The 15014-nt window shown below is 44.6% G+C and overlaps 1 protein-coding gene across 1 annotated transcript in view; it reads left to right on the plus strand.

Moving 5' to 3' along the window:
• The first annotated feature begins 1104 nt into the window (after nt 1-1104).
• FGGY (FGGY carbohydrate kinase domain containing) overlaps nt 1105-15014 on the plus strand; it is a 291415-nt gene continuing 277505 nt past the window's right edge. Inside the window, exon 1 of the mRNA XM_063428025.1 lies at nt 1105-1355. The gene's annotated coding sequence lies outside the window, so the exon portion shown is untranslated. The remainder of the gene's footprint in view (nt 1356-15014) is intronic.

Consider the following 15014-nt stretch of genomic DNA (forward strand, 5'->3'; position numbering starts at 1 on the left):
GACTTCCCCTGCCGGCCTCGGCCCATGGCCACCGCGGCCCACCGGGCATTTGCCCGGTGTGCCCGATGGCCAGTCCGGGCCTGCAGTAGATATAACTTCTAGGAAAGATGAATGAGATATGTTTCTTTGATCCAAAATAAGAAACATTAAAGGATCACTATAGGTTCAGGAACACAAACATGTATTCCTGACCCTATAGTTTTAAAACCACCATCTAGCCCCCCTGGGCCCCTCATGCCTTCCTAAAAATTGCAAAATCTTACTTTTATTCAAGCCTAAAGTTGTAGCTCTGCATGCTGTTTGACTCAGAATAGTCAATAGTCAAAACTTGTCTGCTGACATCATCAAAAGTGGTGGCCTGATCCAATCACAGTGCATCCCCAAAGGATTGGCTGAGACTGACAAGGAGGCAGATCAGGGGCAGAGCCAGCATGATTCAAATATTCAAACACAGCCCTAGCCAATCAGCATCTCCTCATAGAGATGAATTGAATCAATGAGTCTCTATGAGGAAAGTTCAGTGTCTGCATGCAGAGGGAGGAGATACTGAATGTTTGGATGCATTTTAGGCAGCCATGACCCAGGAAGGATCTCTAACAGCCATCTGAGGAGTGGCCAGTGAAGTTATCACTAGGCTGTAATGTAAACACTGCATTTTCTCTGAAAAGACAGTGTTCACAGCAAAAAGCCTGAAGGTAATGATTCTACTCACCAGAACAAATTCAATAAACTGTAGTTGTTTTGGTGACTATAGTGTCCCTTTAACTCCTTAAGGACCAAACTTCTGGAATAAAAGGGAATCATGACATGTCACACATGTCATGTGTCCTTAAGGGGTTAAAATGTTTGTGTTTTGAATCATGTGGGAGCTTCCAAAAAATACTTGCTTTTCAGAATATTTGTTTGTATTTGAGAATTATTCATATTTTAGCAATATGAACTGCACTTTACAAATGTTTTCTGGCAAATAAAATAACGTAATTTTCTGTTGGCACAATTTTGTGGTGAATATTTGCTAACTTAATAAGTGCTTTGACAGCAACATAATTATCTTAACATTATCTGTTATCTTATGCAAAACAATTTTTTTTTTTTTTTAAAAGCTGCACTCTATGGTCTCTTCAGGAATGCAGTTTGAGAATACTGGATTATGGTAGAACTTTGGCCTGTCTGACAAGAGTTGAACAGCAGGAAAAGGGATTAGAGCCAATCAATGGTTGTGTATTGTTGGCCAATCAGGAACAATCTTAGAAAACAAGCTATTTTTCTCAAAGTCTACCAACGAGGAAATTGCATTGGTTGTGAAACATTGTTACAGCTCTGCTTACCCTGTGATCTCTTTACATTACAAGCAAGTAAGTGGCTGTAAGATAATACTATAATACTATAATCATAAAGTGACTCACATTTTTTCCACTGTACATTAAAACATTGATTTATTTACTGAATAGTGGTTTAAAGAAACATTTGCATTATTTAGTAGATCATATTGAAATCTATATGTATATACAAACAAACACAATGACAAATAAATGTAAAAATATTTCCTACATTTTTATATTAGGAACATGCCGAAATATATATATTTCTCAAACAACCCAACCCTTATTTTTTTCACTGATATTAGAAAAAAAAACGTTGGCTGCTGTAATTTGGTTCACAGTCATTTTTTTATTATTATTTTTATTTACTCCAGTTCTGTGTTATGCTGTTCTGTCCTCTGGGCGCTTGTGTACAAGCTCCTCTGTCGGCTGCCAGGGTTCCGCGGGCGGCTGCTAGGGGAGGCTGCAAGCCGCTCGCAGCACTCACCCTTGGTTCTTCGCCGCCCGCGGTCTCCCCCTCCTGTGTATGTTGGCGAGCGGCGTCCTCACTGCCTCGCACGCCGCTCGCATCCTCCTTCTCGTCCCCCGGTGGCAGCGTGTATAACGCTGCACGCTGGGAGACAGCACATTTATGCAAACGCCGGGGTCAGCCACGTGACCCGGCGTTAAAGTCACAGTATGACAATCACAGTGGGAGGTATAGATATCTCCCACGTGTGATTGTTAATTCTGATTGGAAGTTATCCAATCGGAATTAACCACAGGGTTTATATACTTACCTTCCCTGCCACTCAGTGCCCTGTTGTGGTCTTTGATACCTGTATTGCTGTTTGCTTGTAGTTCTCTCTGGTTACCGATTATTTGGCTTGTTTCTCGTTCTCCTGTTTTCTGGCTCCCCTTACTCGGCTTGTCTCCTGACTATTCTTGGTGTGTTTAACCCGGACATTCTAAGGACCGGTACGGCACCTTTTCCTCTCTGTGACTTGTTAGCGTGTTAGGTTCACTGAATCGTGACATTACAACAGGGCCATAATGGAACCTGCTGACATTCCACAGCTATTAGTTAATCAGGAGGCTAGAATGGATGGTTTAGACCACCGTATGAATCAGTTTGCCCAGGCTTTACAAACCATACTGGCTTGTACTGCACACTTGCAACCTGTTGTTCAGGAGGCTGCTGCTTTGCCCGAACCCATTCCCACTCCGCTACCCGTTCCTGCTCATGTAGTTCATATGACGCCGCCACAGCGCTATAGCGGTGAAATTGATATCCATTTGGTGATGAATCCACATTCCTATCCCACTGACAGATCCAAAATTGCCTTTTTGATAAACCACTTGTCTGGGAAAGCTTTGGCATGGGCCAACCCCATGTGGGAGAATCCGTCTCCTATGTCCTTTGCAGATTTTTTGACGGCTTTCAAACGCACGTTTGATCAGCTGGTAGGGTTGCCTCTGCTGGCAAAGCTCTGCTTAGGGTTCGACAGGGTAGCAGATCCGTAGCGGATTATACTATCGAATTCCGCACTCTAGCAGCTGAAGTGGTTTGGAATAATGATGCCCTCGTAACAGCCTTTCAGGAGGGTTTGGCCGCCTACATACGGGATGAAATAGCATCCAGGGAATTGCCTGTTTTTCTGGATGATGTTATAGACTATATAATTCTTATAGACAACCGTATAAGAGAGAGGCGTAGTCAAAGACGGATGAATACTCAGGTGTTACCTGCTCTACCCAGTACTGTATTACTAGCTTTACCCGCTCCTAGACAACCATCCCCACAACCCATGCAATTGGGTGCTACGGGGTTAACTGAGGCTGAAAGAGCATATCGTAGAAGGGAGGGGTTATGTCTTTATTGTGGAAAGAGGGGGCACCACTGTAATGCCTGCCCTAAATTACAGGGAAACTCCAGCACCTAAGGCCTAGAGAGGGGTCGGCCTCGGGTGTTATGACTTTGTCCCCTCACGTGTCCATCTCCAGACCGTTTATTATGGTTTCTCTTTTGGTCAATAAAACCACTATAACAACCAAAGCCTTGATCGATTCAGGTGCGGCAGACAATCTTATGGATGAATACTTTGCTAAAACCGCAGCCCTGACTTTGATCCAAAAGGCCACACCCTTGGCCGTTGAGGCCATAGATGGTAGACCACTTGAGAAACCTCTGGTAACCCACGAAACCCAAGAAATAGTTAACCTTCCAAATAATCGACTCCCCTACTGCTTCCATCGTTCTGGGTTTTCCCTGGTTAGTTAAACACAACCCAGTACTGGATTGGGGTTGTTTAGATATACTCTCCTGGGGGGAATCTTGTCAACAAGACTGTATGGCCCATGTACGTCCTGTTTGTTTACTCAATGTGCCCACGGCTAAACCACTTTCTGTTTCTGTCCCTTCTGTGTATGCAGACCTTGCATTGGTTTTTGAAAAAAAGGGAGGCAGATCAGCTACCTCCACACCGTGACTATGACTGTGCCAAAAACCTTTTACCGGGCACTATGCCACCTAGGGGTAAGGTCTACCCTCTTTCAGAAAAAGAAAATCAGGTTATGGAGGAGTATATAAGGGAATCCTTGAGGAAAGGTTTTATCAGAAGGTCCTCCTCTCCTGCTGGTGCTGGTTTCTTTTTCATTGCCAAGAAAGAGGGTGACTTACGGCCATGCATAGATTACAGGGGTTTAAACAATATAACGATCAAGAACGCCTATCCTATCCCTCTCATCACTGAGTTGTTTGATCGTGTCAAAGGTTCTAGAAATTTTACTAAACTAGACCTCAGGGGGGCTTATAACCTTGTTCGTATAAAGGAAAATGATGAGTGGAAGACAGCGTTCAATACACGTAGTGGACATTATGAGTATCTAGTCATGCCTTTTGGACTGTGTAATGCTCCTGCTGTGTTTCAGGACCTCATAAATGATGTCCTTAGGGATCTACTGCATGTCTGTGCCGTGGTATACCTTGATGACATACTTGTATATTCTCCTGATTTAAAGTCACACCATACTCATGTGAGGATGGTGCTTAAGAAATTGTTGCAGAATGGTCTGTATTGCAAGTTAGAAAAATGTTTGTTCGACCAGACTTCTGTGCAATTCCTAGGGTATGTCATTTCTGAACAGGGATTCAGCATGGATTCTTCTAAATTGGAAGCCATACTGTCCTGGCCTCTTCCCCAAGGACTTCAAGCTATACAGTGCTTTATAGGGTTTGCCAACTATTATCGGAAGCTTATTAAAAACTTTTCACCACTTGTTACACCTATTACGAAACTAACAAAAAAAGGTTTGCACCCCAGGGTTTGGACTCCTGAAGCCCTTGAGGCCTTCGAGACTCTCAAAAAGGCATTTGCCACTGCCCCTGTGCTACACCATCCTGATCCTTCCCTTCCCTTTGTTATGGAAGTGGACACTTCTGAATCAGGTGTAGGAGCAGTGTTGTCCCAAAGGTTATCGTATGACGAACCCCTCCATCCCTGTTGTTACTTTTCTAAAAAGCTGTCTGATTCAGAAAAGAATTACGATATCGGGAACAGGGAACTATTGGCTATTGTGATGGCTTTTAAAGAATGGAGGTACTTATTAGAGGGATCTAGACACAACATTTTGGTTTTAACTGATCACAAGAATCTCTCCTATATAGCAGATGCTAAAAGATTGTCCTCTCGGCAGGCTTGATGGTCTTTATTTCTTTCACGCTTTCAGTACGTTATTACATATAGGCCTGGTTACCGTAATGTCAAAGCTGATGCTATCTCCCGACAGTACGAACCTTTGGGGTCTATTGCCCCCGCTCCCAAACCCATTGTACCAGCGTCTCAGATTATAGCTGCTACTCATTTGGTTATTTCGTCTCCTTTCCTTGATGGTATCAAGACATACCAAACCCAAGCACCCTCTGAGACACCCGTTGGTAGACTATACGTGAAAGTAAAAGACAGAAAAAAGTTGTTAGCTTTATTTCACACCGCCAAAACTGCTGGTCATCCGGGGATTACCAAGACGTACAAGGGTCTCCTTCAACAGTTCTGGTGGCCTTCACTTAAACAAGATGTGGTGGATTATGTGCAGGCTTGTCGTGTCTGTACACAGTGTAAGTCGCCTAATGTTAAACCCCGGGGACTCCTGATGCCCCTATCTGTACCCAAGAAACCCTGGACCCACTTATCCATGGATTTTATTGTGGATCTTCCTTCCTCTGATGGACAGACAGTAATTTTGACTGTGACAGATAGGTTCTCTAAAATGGCGCACTTTATTCCGCTTAAGAAACTTCCTTTTGCGGTTCAGTTGGCTCAGGTGTTTGCCAAAGAGGCAAGGGGTTCTCAATTTGTCTCTCGATTTTGGAAGGGCTTTTGTGCCTCCTATCATCCACAATCTAATGGAGCTGCTGAGCGGGCTAATCAGTCTGTGGAGTTGTGTAACGGACCGTTTCACTTACAAGAGGATAAAACCCAGTTTAGGCGATAATCCCCTTTCCAGATGCACAGACAGCTACTGCAAACACCATTCTCCAGACTGGAACCACACGAACACTGGAACAGCTGAACAAGAAAAGCAGACATCGGCTTACACTCTTGGCAGTCAGCATACAATCCCATTCCCCCAAAGACCGAGACGACACATCGCTTTGAGGGTTAAGCAAGAACTCTGGACTGGCTCATCCAGCCTGGCTTTTATTTCCAACTCACACATACAGGCCACACCCAGGGGGAGGCATAAAATAACCAGTCAGATACATGGTACAACCCACACATCCCCTCCCCTCAGATAACCAGTTAACATAATTATACAGCCAGGAAAACTACAGTTTTTATACATGTGCTATAACTTTAAATCCATACATCCAATCTTCCTAAAATTGCATATTTAGAATCAGCACACTTTAAACATACACCCTTCCAAAAATCATACACATCCCTCCAGTGGATCAAAAGTTAGCTGGAAGTCCTTTATGACCGACCGCAAGCACAATTTCCTGCCCAAAACAGTTCCATAGATTTGGGCTGTGCGGCCGGTCAATTTCATGCGAAAAAACGACTAAGTCCCATTTCGAACGGGACTTAGTCTCTGGAGCTGAAAAACGAAATGATGGAGAAGGTAAGGGTCAGCGGTGTTCGGCAAAATGTGTAGCCGATTTCAGTTCCACAGAATCTTTAGCATACACCGCTGACCGCATTCGAATGACTAAAATGGCCGCCGCCACGTGTTCGGCTGTCGAATGGCGGCCACCCAGCGCTCGGCAATTAACCTGCAGTAACCTCACAGCCTGGGAGGTAAATTGCCTGCACACTTTAACTTCTGGGTGGTCTGCCTGTGTGGTACTTGGTTCAGTAAGCCCTATGTACTGAACCAAGTGGGAGAGAGCCAGGGGCAAGTTATTTTACAGGTCTGGGGACATAGTCTTAAAGGGGTATTGTTCAGCAAAGTCACAATATGTCCCCAGCCGGTTCTTAAAGGGCCATACACACACAATAAAAGTTCATACTTTTCAGGGGCCATAGTCTTAAAGGGTATTGTTACCCAAAGTCTCAATATGTCCCCAGACAGTTCTTAAAGGGCCAGCAGCAGTACAATAAAATACCATTCCGTGTGCTTAAAGGGCCAGCAGTCGCACAATTAAATACAATATGCCCCAAATAACCCAGGGGCCATAGTCAGCAGGTAAGAGGCTAGCAACCAGGCCTCTCCAGTTCACAGTGGCGAAGCTGGTTTCGCCACAAGTTGTATTTACGCTTCTTCATGAATGCACACCAGGACAACTGGTCTCATCTTCTTCCCTGGGCTGAGTTCACCAGGAACACTGTGACACATTCGTCTACTGGCTTAAGTCCTTTTATGGTTGCTTATGGGTTCCAACCCTCTGTCCTTCCCGGTGTATTCTCCGACAAGGGAATGCCCGCTTTGGACGAGCACCTCACCTCCTTACGGAAGATGTGGGATCAGGTCCATGTTGCTCTCTCTCGTGCAGCGGTTGCTCAGAAGAGATTTGCTGATCACCGTAGGTGTGCGGCTCCTACTTATGCTCCGGGTGATAGGGTTTGGTTGTCCTCTAGGAATCTCCGCCTCGGGGTCCCCTCAATGAAATTTGCGCCCAGGTTCCTTGGCCCCTATAGGGTATTGCGTAGGGTGAATCCCGTGTCCTACTCCCTGGCCTTGCCTCCTTCCATGCGTGTACCTAACACGTTTCACACCTCCCTTTTGAAGCCTTTGCTCTGTAATCGGTTCTCTGGTCCTCTCAGGCGACCCGATTCCCTCCGCGCAGTCTCTAATGACGTGTACGAGGTGGCTGCTCTCCTCGATTCTCGTTTTTCTTGGGGTCGGTTGCAGTACCTGGTGGATTGGAAGGGTTATGGTCCTGAGGAGCGGTCTTGGGTCTCTGTTTCTGATTTGCACGCGCCCTCTTTGGTTCGCTCCTTCCATGCGCGTTTTCCTTTGAAGCCTTCTGCTTCCCGCCCTCTGGGCGGTCTTCGAGGGGGGGTAATGTCAGGGTTCCGCGGGCGGCTGCTAGGTCTCCCCCTCCTGTGTATGTTGGCGAGCGGCGTCCTCACTGCCTCGCACGCCGCTCGCATCCTCCTTCTCGTCCCCCGGTGGCAGCGTGTATAACGCTGCACGCTGGGAGACAGCACATTTATGCAAACGTCGGGGTCAGCCACGTGACCCGGCGTTAAAGTCACAGTATGACAATCACAGTGGGAGGTATAGATATTTCCCACGTGTGATTGTTAATTCTGATTGGAAGTTATCAAATCAGAATTAACCGCAGGGTTTAAATACCTTCCCTGCCACTCAGTGCCCTGTTGTGGTCTTTGATACCTGTATTGCTGTTTGCTTGTAGTTCTCTCTAGTTACTGATTATTTGGCTTGTTTCTCGTTCTCCTGTTTTCTGGCTCCCCTTACTCGGCTTGTCTCCTGACTATTCTTGGTGTGCTTAACCCGGCCATTCTAAGGACCGGTACGGCACCTTTTCCTCTCTGTGACTTGTTAGCGTGTTAGGTTCCCCGAATCGTGACATTGGCGTATTGCTAAAGCAGACGTTTGTCAATATTACGTACCTTATTCGCGGGTACCCACGTGGCTATCACCTCCCGAATGCTTCTCTCCCAATGCATTTATCAATTCTAAAGCTGAACGCCGAGGCCCCAGCTCTTTTTATGACATGATGCAAGTGCATCAACGTCATTCCGCCCTCTAACATTTTGGGGGAGTAGTTTTAAAGCAAAAGCACTTACTTATAAAAAAAAAAGCGTTTTTTTCTTTATTATGGTTCCTGTGTTGGTCCCTTTAGTGCTTACTGTATTCCTCTGTGTTATATTTGGTTTCTTACTCGGCTTGTTGATTGGCTATTCTGTCTCTTGTTATCCCTTGACTAGGCCATTTGTCTAACATTCTCCCGTCTTCTGGCTCCCTTGATTTTTGGCTATTTTCTGACTACTGACTATTTTATTCATCCACATTAAGCCCCGCGACTCTGAGGTCCAGCAATACATTCTATATTTATTTAGACAGTTATATTTTACATGTTGGAGTTTGTTACCGTGATAACGTTACACTATTACAGGGGTAAGCAAGCTTCTGTTCCAGAGGTTGTGGACCACATCTTCCATAATGTTCACTGGAAAAACATCAAGGGAGATGTAGGCCACAACACCTGTAGTGCCAAAGGTTGCCTACCCTTACACTATTGCATTAGCACTAATCTTACTGGCTATATTTGGATGGCAATTACTGGCCGAGCACATTAGAAGACAATAATTTTTTGGAGTCTTTAGGAACATCAAATAACATGATGGAAACTTCAATGGGCTCAACAAAAGTGTGTAAAGTTGAAATGATAATAGAAAGGATTGGTTTCCTGTTATTTCATCTGATCACCTGATTATCAACATGGGACCTTCCATAGGCCTCTTTTTTATACTCTCATGCATTAACAGGAGTACATAACATCTACTTGGGATTTAACATGGGGGTGGAGGCAAATAAATATCTCAAATTGAGACCAAATCAGTAAACTCCATTAATTTTCTTAATTTTAAATTGAATATTTTATTCTAATCGAGCAAGAACTTGAATACAAAAATAATAAAAGAACACAGTTACATAATATTATTTAGTATTGTGCTGTAAGGCAACAGCCCACAATCCCACAATATTAGCAGCCTGGGGCAATTGTGTTATTGACGTAGCCCTACTAAACTCATTATAAGACAGCTCCTTTTTACCCATACACCCATATAGTTATGGGCCAAGAGAAATGTTTTTTCCTGAATTCTGTAACAAAAAAATTTAATATGACTAATTGCAGAATAGCCAAAAGATACTCACATATTCTGGTCCTCTGCCCATTGCAATTGGTAACATTCAAAAATATTACATTATTGTAGGCCAGTTTGTGCCATCTTCCAAAGGTATGTGGGGTTAATAAATATTTTAGCACAAACAAGATAGAAAATGAAATCCCACATAGTTTTCGTATTGTTTTCGCAGTTCATGGTGACCTGCTATGTATTCGTTTGAGATTGACATATGTTTGCCTAATCAGGGCACATGTTACTTTATTCTAGTTGGGCATTCATACAGAACTATGAGTAGTTAGTAAACTTGTTTGTTACAACCAGTCTGCAAATCTGTTCATTTAATTGCTTTAATGAGCCTGAACATTCAATTCTGTCATTTCAGCAACAATTAATTTTAGGCGTTCGGGCCACCCACCATGCACACTCAAATGTTTTGAACAGATTTTTTTTTTCTGCCAATCTGTGAAGTATTTTTTATTAATTATCTGTACCCACTCACAGCTACTATATTCCACCAAGCATAAGAATAGATGCATCGTAATCAAAGTAGATGTGCTATGTTCAGATGGTATTTGTTATGACTAAACCATTTTATACAGAATGCCGTAATCTTGTGACCTTTGGTTTGGTATTTAGATATTTAGGGAAACAGTAAGAGACCAGTTTAACTAAAGCCAAAAAGGAAGTGGAAATGTAATGTCTGAAGTGACAGGAAAATTTAATTTTTTAGTCCAAAGTAGCCAGTGTGGGAATAAAATCTGCTCTGTTAATGTCGTAGCTCAACTATTTTGCCCTTAAATAAGGTTAAGGTTAGGGAATTTAGTATTGGGGCAAGTGGTTTAGGTTAGGGACTCTTTAGTTTTAGAATTGGGGCTTATAGACAATGCAGATAATATGTATTAAAGTTTTGAGTGTTTCAGTTTTGTGTGGTTGGAGGTGGCTTGGTGATTAAGGACAAATTAGAGTTAGATTTTGGAATGTGTAGGGTAAAGAGGAACGTAAAGTTAGAGGTACCTGACTTCAAGATGCTGTGGGCTGTAACTACCGCAAGTTAAAATATATTTAGGTTTTTTTTGTACTACTGGCAAATCTACCCTCCATTTGGAGCTATTTTTCCTGAATAGTCTCCAGACAGCAGTGGGTCTGTCTAATTATCTGGGACACTGACAGCAGCATGATATACACTGCTTAGAGAAGGACACTGACCCTTGTTTACTGAATATTATAGCGATGGAAGCGCAAGAGGTTGAAGAAGGGAATACAAACAGTAATGCTGTTTAAACTAAGAAGCTATGGCCAAAACACCTTTACAAAGTATCCAACATGACTGGTACATGTTACAAAATCATCACAATAGTTCCATAATGACAGTCTAAGGAATACTGAATAAGCCTGACTTGGCATCCCAATATCATGAAAGTCAGTCTACTGGGTGGTATGATCAAAAGAAACACAATATTTTGAAATAATACCCTCTAAAATCAATACCTTATAAAGAGCACAAATGGATAGGGGAAATATGACTTTTTAATAAATTATATATTAATAAAACATTTAGAATCAGCTATAACTTTCAGTTCCAGGATAGAAGTAAATACAGCAATATGAATTTCTACATCAACACGCACTTCTTTTTTACTTTACACTTCACAAACACATTTTGTTAAAAATAGAAGGAAAAGTAAACATACTATTAAAAATCCTTGTAATGGACCCTTTAAGACTAAAGACAGCAGTTATATTAATAGCTGTTATTGGGAAATCCCTAAATGAACTCTGGAAGATGGATTGAATCTCTTTTTTTCCAGTTTGCATTTATCTAGATCCAGTAAAAAGGCACGTCTTTAGAATATTCGTTTTTTGAGCTCCGCAATGTAAATAAAAACAAACCAGACTTCGGAACATCTGTGGTCAGGCTGGAGGACCCGTCGTATTTTTGGCATGGTGCGTAGCATTTCTTAAAGACTCTATTTTACGTTAGTTTCCTCTCCTAATAGATTTATTAATAGCGCTACAGATAACTCACAATGTCCATAGCTGATTAGTGTTTGAGAACAAATGTTTACCGAGAAAAATTAAGTATTGGGAGGAATTTCTTCTCAACTGAAATTGTCAATTAATATTAAAAGGATATTGTGAGCACCATATCCACTGCACATTTTCTGGTGGTTATGTGGCCGGAGGCAATGGGTCCTATCCCTTTGTGTTTTTCCAAACTGCTTAAAATTGGTTTGCTATTAACCATTTGTGATGTCGCGAACACAAAATTTTTGGTTCGCGAGCGGGAACTTCCGCAAATGTTCGCGAACGGGCGAACCGCCATTGACTTCAGTCGGTCCTCCTACTTCAAATTTTGGGCACTGCGCGTGCAATCTAATGTGCCACCAGATAGGAGTGGTGTGTTAAGTAGTACTATTCCTATCCCTGTTATGTGCCTTTTTTTTGGTTTGGTTTTTGAAGCCACAGTGCAGCACCAGAGGGCCGAAAAATTAGGCATGTACACATGCCTGAAAAATTAGGTATTGTTGCAGCGGCCATAAAAATTGATGTTTGTTTCCCAGGCAGAAAGTGCCCTAAAACATTGCGGCTTGAACCCTAGTTGGTGGCGGATAAGTCACGCAAGTCAACCGGCATTCAGAGCTAAAATACAGCAGCGTGTGGACCATTTCTAGCCCAAGGCAGCTCATCTCATCAGGCCTTTTTTTGTTGAATGTATCGCCCACTGTCACTCCCTTCGGGATCCATCCCTCATTCATCTTAATAAAGGTGAGGTAATCTAGACTTTTTTGAACTAGGTGATTTCTCTTCTCAGTGACAATAACTCCTGCTGCACTGAAGGTCCTTTCTGACAGGACACTTGAAGCGGGGCAGGCCAGAAGTTCTATTGCAAATTGGGATAGCTCAGGCCACAGATCAAGCCTGCACACCCAGTAGTCAAGGGGTTCATCGCTCCTCAGAGTGTCGATATCTGCAGTTAAGGCGAGGTAGTCTGCTACCTGTCGGTCGAGTCGTTCTCTGAGGGTGGACCCCGAAGGGCTGTGGCGATGCATAGGACTAAAAAGCTCCGCATGTCCTCCATCAACAACACGTCTGTAAAGTGTCCTGTCCTTGCCGGCGTGGCCATGGGAGGAGGTGGATTACTTTCACCTCTTCCCCTGTTAGATTCCCGTTGTGCTTTGACATCACCCTTATACACTGTGTAAAGCATACTTTTTAATTTATTTTGCAATGCTGCATCCTTTCCGACTTGTTGTAATTCGGTAACATTTCTGCCACTTTCTGCTTATACCGGGAGTCTAGTAGCGTGGACACCCAGTACAGGTCGTTCTCCTTCAGCCTTTTTATACGAGGGTCCCTCAACAGGCACGACAGCATGACAGACCCCATTTGCACAAGGTTGGATGCCGAGCTACTCATTTCCCGTTCCTCCTCCTCACTGATGTCATTGAAGGTATGTTCTTCCCCCCAGCCACGTACAACACCACGGGTACCAGATAGGTGACAACGAGCACCCTGGAATGCCTGTTGTGGTTGGTCTTCCTCCTCCTCCTCAAAGCCACATTCCTCCTCTGACTCCTCTTCCTCACAATCCTCTTCCAGCGTTGCCGCAGGTCCAGCAAGCGATGCTGATAAGGCTGTTTCTGGTGGTGATGGTGACCACAACTCTTCCTCGTCACGCTCATCTATGGCCTGATCCAGCACTCTTCGCAGGGCACGCTCCAGGAAGAAAACCAATGGTATGATGTCGCTGATGGTGCCTTCGGTGCGACTGACTAGGTTTGTCACCTCCTCAAAAGGACGCATGAGCCTACAGGCATTGCGCATAAGCGTCCAGTAACGTGGCAAAAAATTTTCCAGCTCCCCAGAGGCTGTCCTAGCACCCCGGTCATACAAATATTCATTAACGGCTTTTTCTTGTTGGAGCAGGCGGTCGAACATTAGCAGTGCTGAATTCCAACGTGTCAGGCTGTTGCAAATCAAGTGCCTCACTGGCATGTTGTTTCGCCGCTGGATATCTGCAAAGTGCGCCATGGCCGTGTAGGAACACCTGAAATGGCCCTACACCTTCCTGGCCTGCTTCAGGACATCCTGTAAGCCTGTGTACTTATGCACAAAGCGTTGTACGATCAGATTACACACATGTGCCATGCACGGCACATGTGTCAACTTGCCCAACTTCAATGCCGCCAACAAATTTGTTCCGTTGTCACAAACCACTTTGCCGATATCCAGTTGCTGCAGAGTCAGCCACTTTTCCACCTGTGCGTTCAGGGTGGACAGGAGTGCTTGTCCGGTGTGACTATCTGCTTTCAAGCAAGTAAAACCCAAGACGGCGTGACACTGCCGTATCTAGGATGTGGAATAGTACCTGGGAGCTGGGGGGGTGCCGTTGATGTGGAGCAAGACGCAGCAGCAGAAGAGGACTCAGCCGAGGAGGTTATGGAAGAGGATGGAGTAGGAGGAGTAGAGGAGGTCGCAGCAGGTCTGCCTGCAAGTCGTGGCGGTGTCACCAACTCCTCTGCAGAGCCACGCATTCCATGCTTGGCAGCCGTCAGCAGGTTTACCCAATGCGCAGTGTAGGTGATATACCTGCCCTGACCATGCTTTGCAGACCAGGTATCAGTGGTCAGATGGACCCTTGCCCCAACACTGTGTGCCAGACATGCCATTACTTCCTTTTGCACAATCGAGTACAGGTTGGGGATTGCCTTTTGTGCAAAGAAATTTCGTCCGGGTACCTTCCACTGCGGTATCCCAATAGCCACAAATTTTTTGAACGCCTCAGACTCCACCAGCTTGTATGGTAAAAGCTGGCGGGCTAATAGTTCAGACAAGCCAGCTGTCAGACGCTGGGCAAGGGGGTGACTTTCTGACATTGGCTTCTTATGCTCAAACATGTCCTTGACAGACACCTGACTGTGGGCAGATGAGCGGGAACTGCTCAAGGCGAGAGACGGGGTGGCGGATGGTTGAGAGGGGGCAAGGAGGACAGCAGTGGTTGACGTGGCTGGATGCTGGACCAGGAGGAGGATGGCGGCTTTGAGTTTGTGTGCTGCTTGTACTCATGTGTTGATCCCATAGGCGTTTGTGATGTGCGATCATGTGCCTACGCAAAGCAGTTGTACCTAGGTGGGTGTTGGACTTCCCACGACTCAGTTTCTTTTGGCACAGGTTGCAAATGGCATCGCTGTTGTCAGAGGCAGACACACGAAAAAAAATGCCACACTGCTGAGCTCTGCAATGACGGCATTCTGGTGGTGGACACAGCATGCGTTGATTGGCGTGCTGTCGGCCTGACCCCGGGTGCCGATGCATGCTGTCTGACTGTGCCACTAGCTCCTTGCGATGACCTCCCCCTGCTTCCAACTCGTCTCCTCCTCCTCTCCCCATC

This window comes from Pelobates fuscus, chromosome 7 (assembly GCF_036172605.1).
Source record: "Pelobates fuscus isolate aPelFus1 chromosome 7, aPelFus1.pri, whole genome shotgun sequence".
Lineage (NCBI taxonomy): Eukaryota > Metazoa > Chordata > Amphibia > Anura > Pelobatidae > Pelobates > Pelobates fuscus.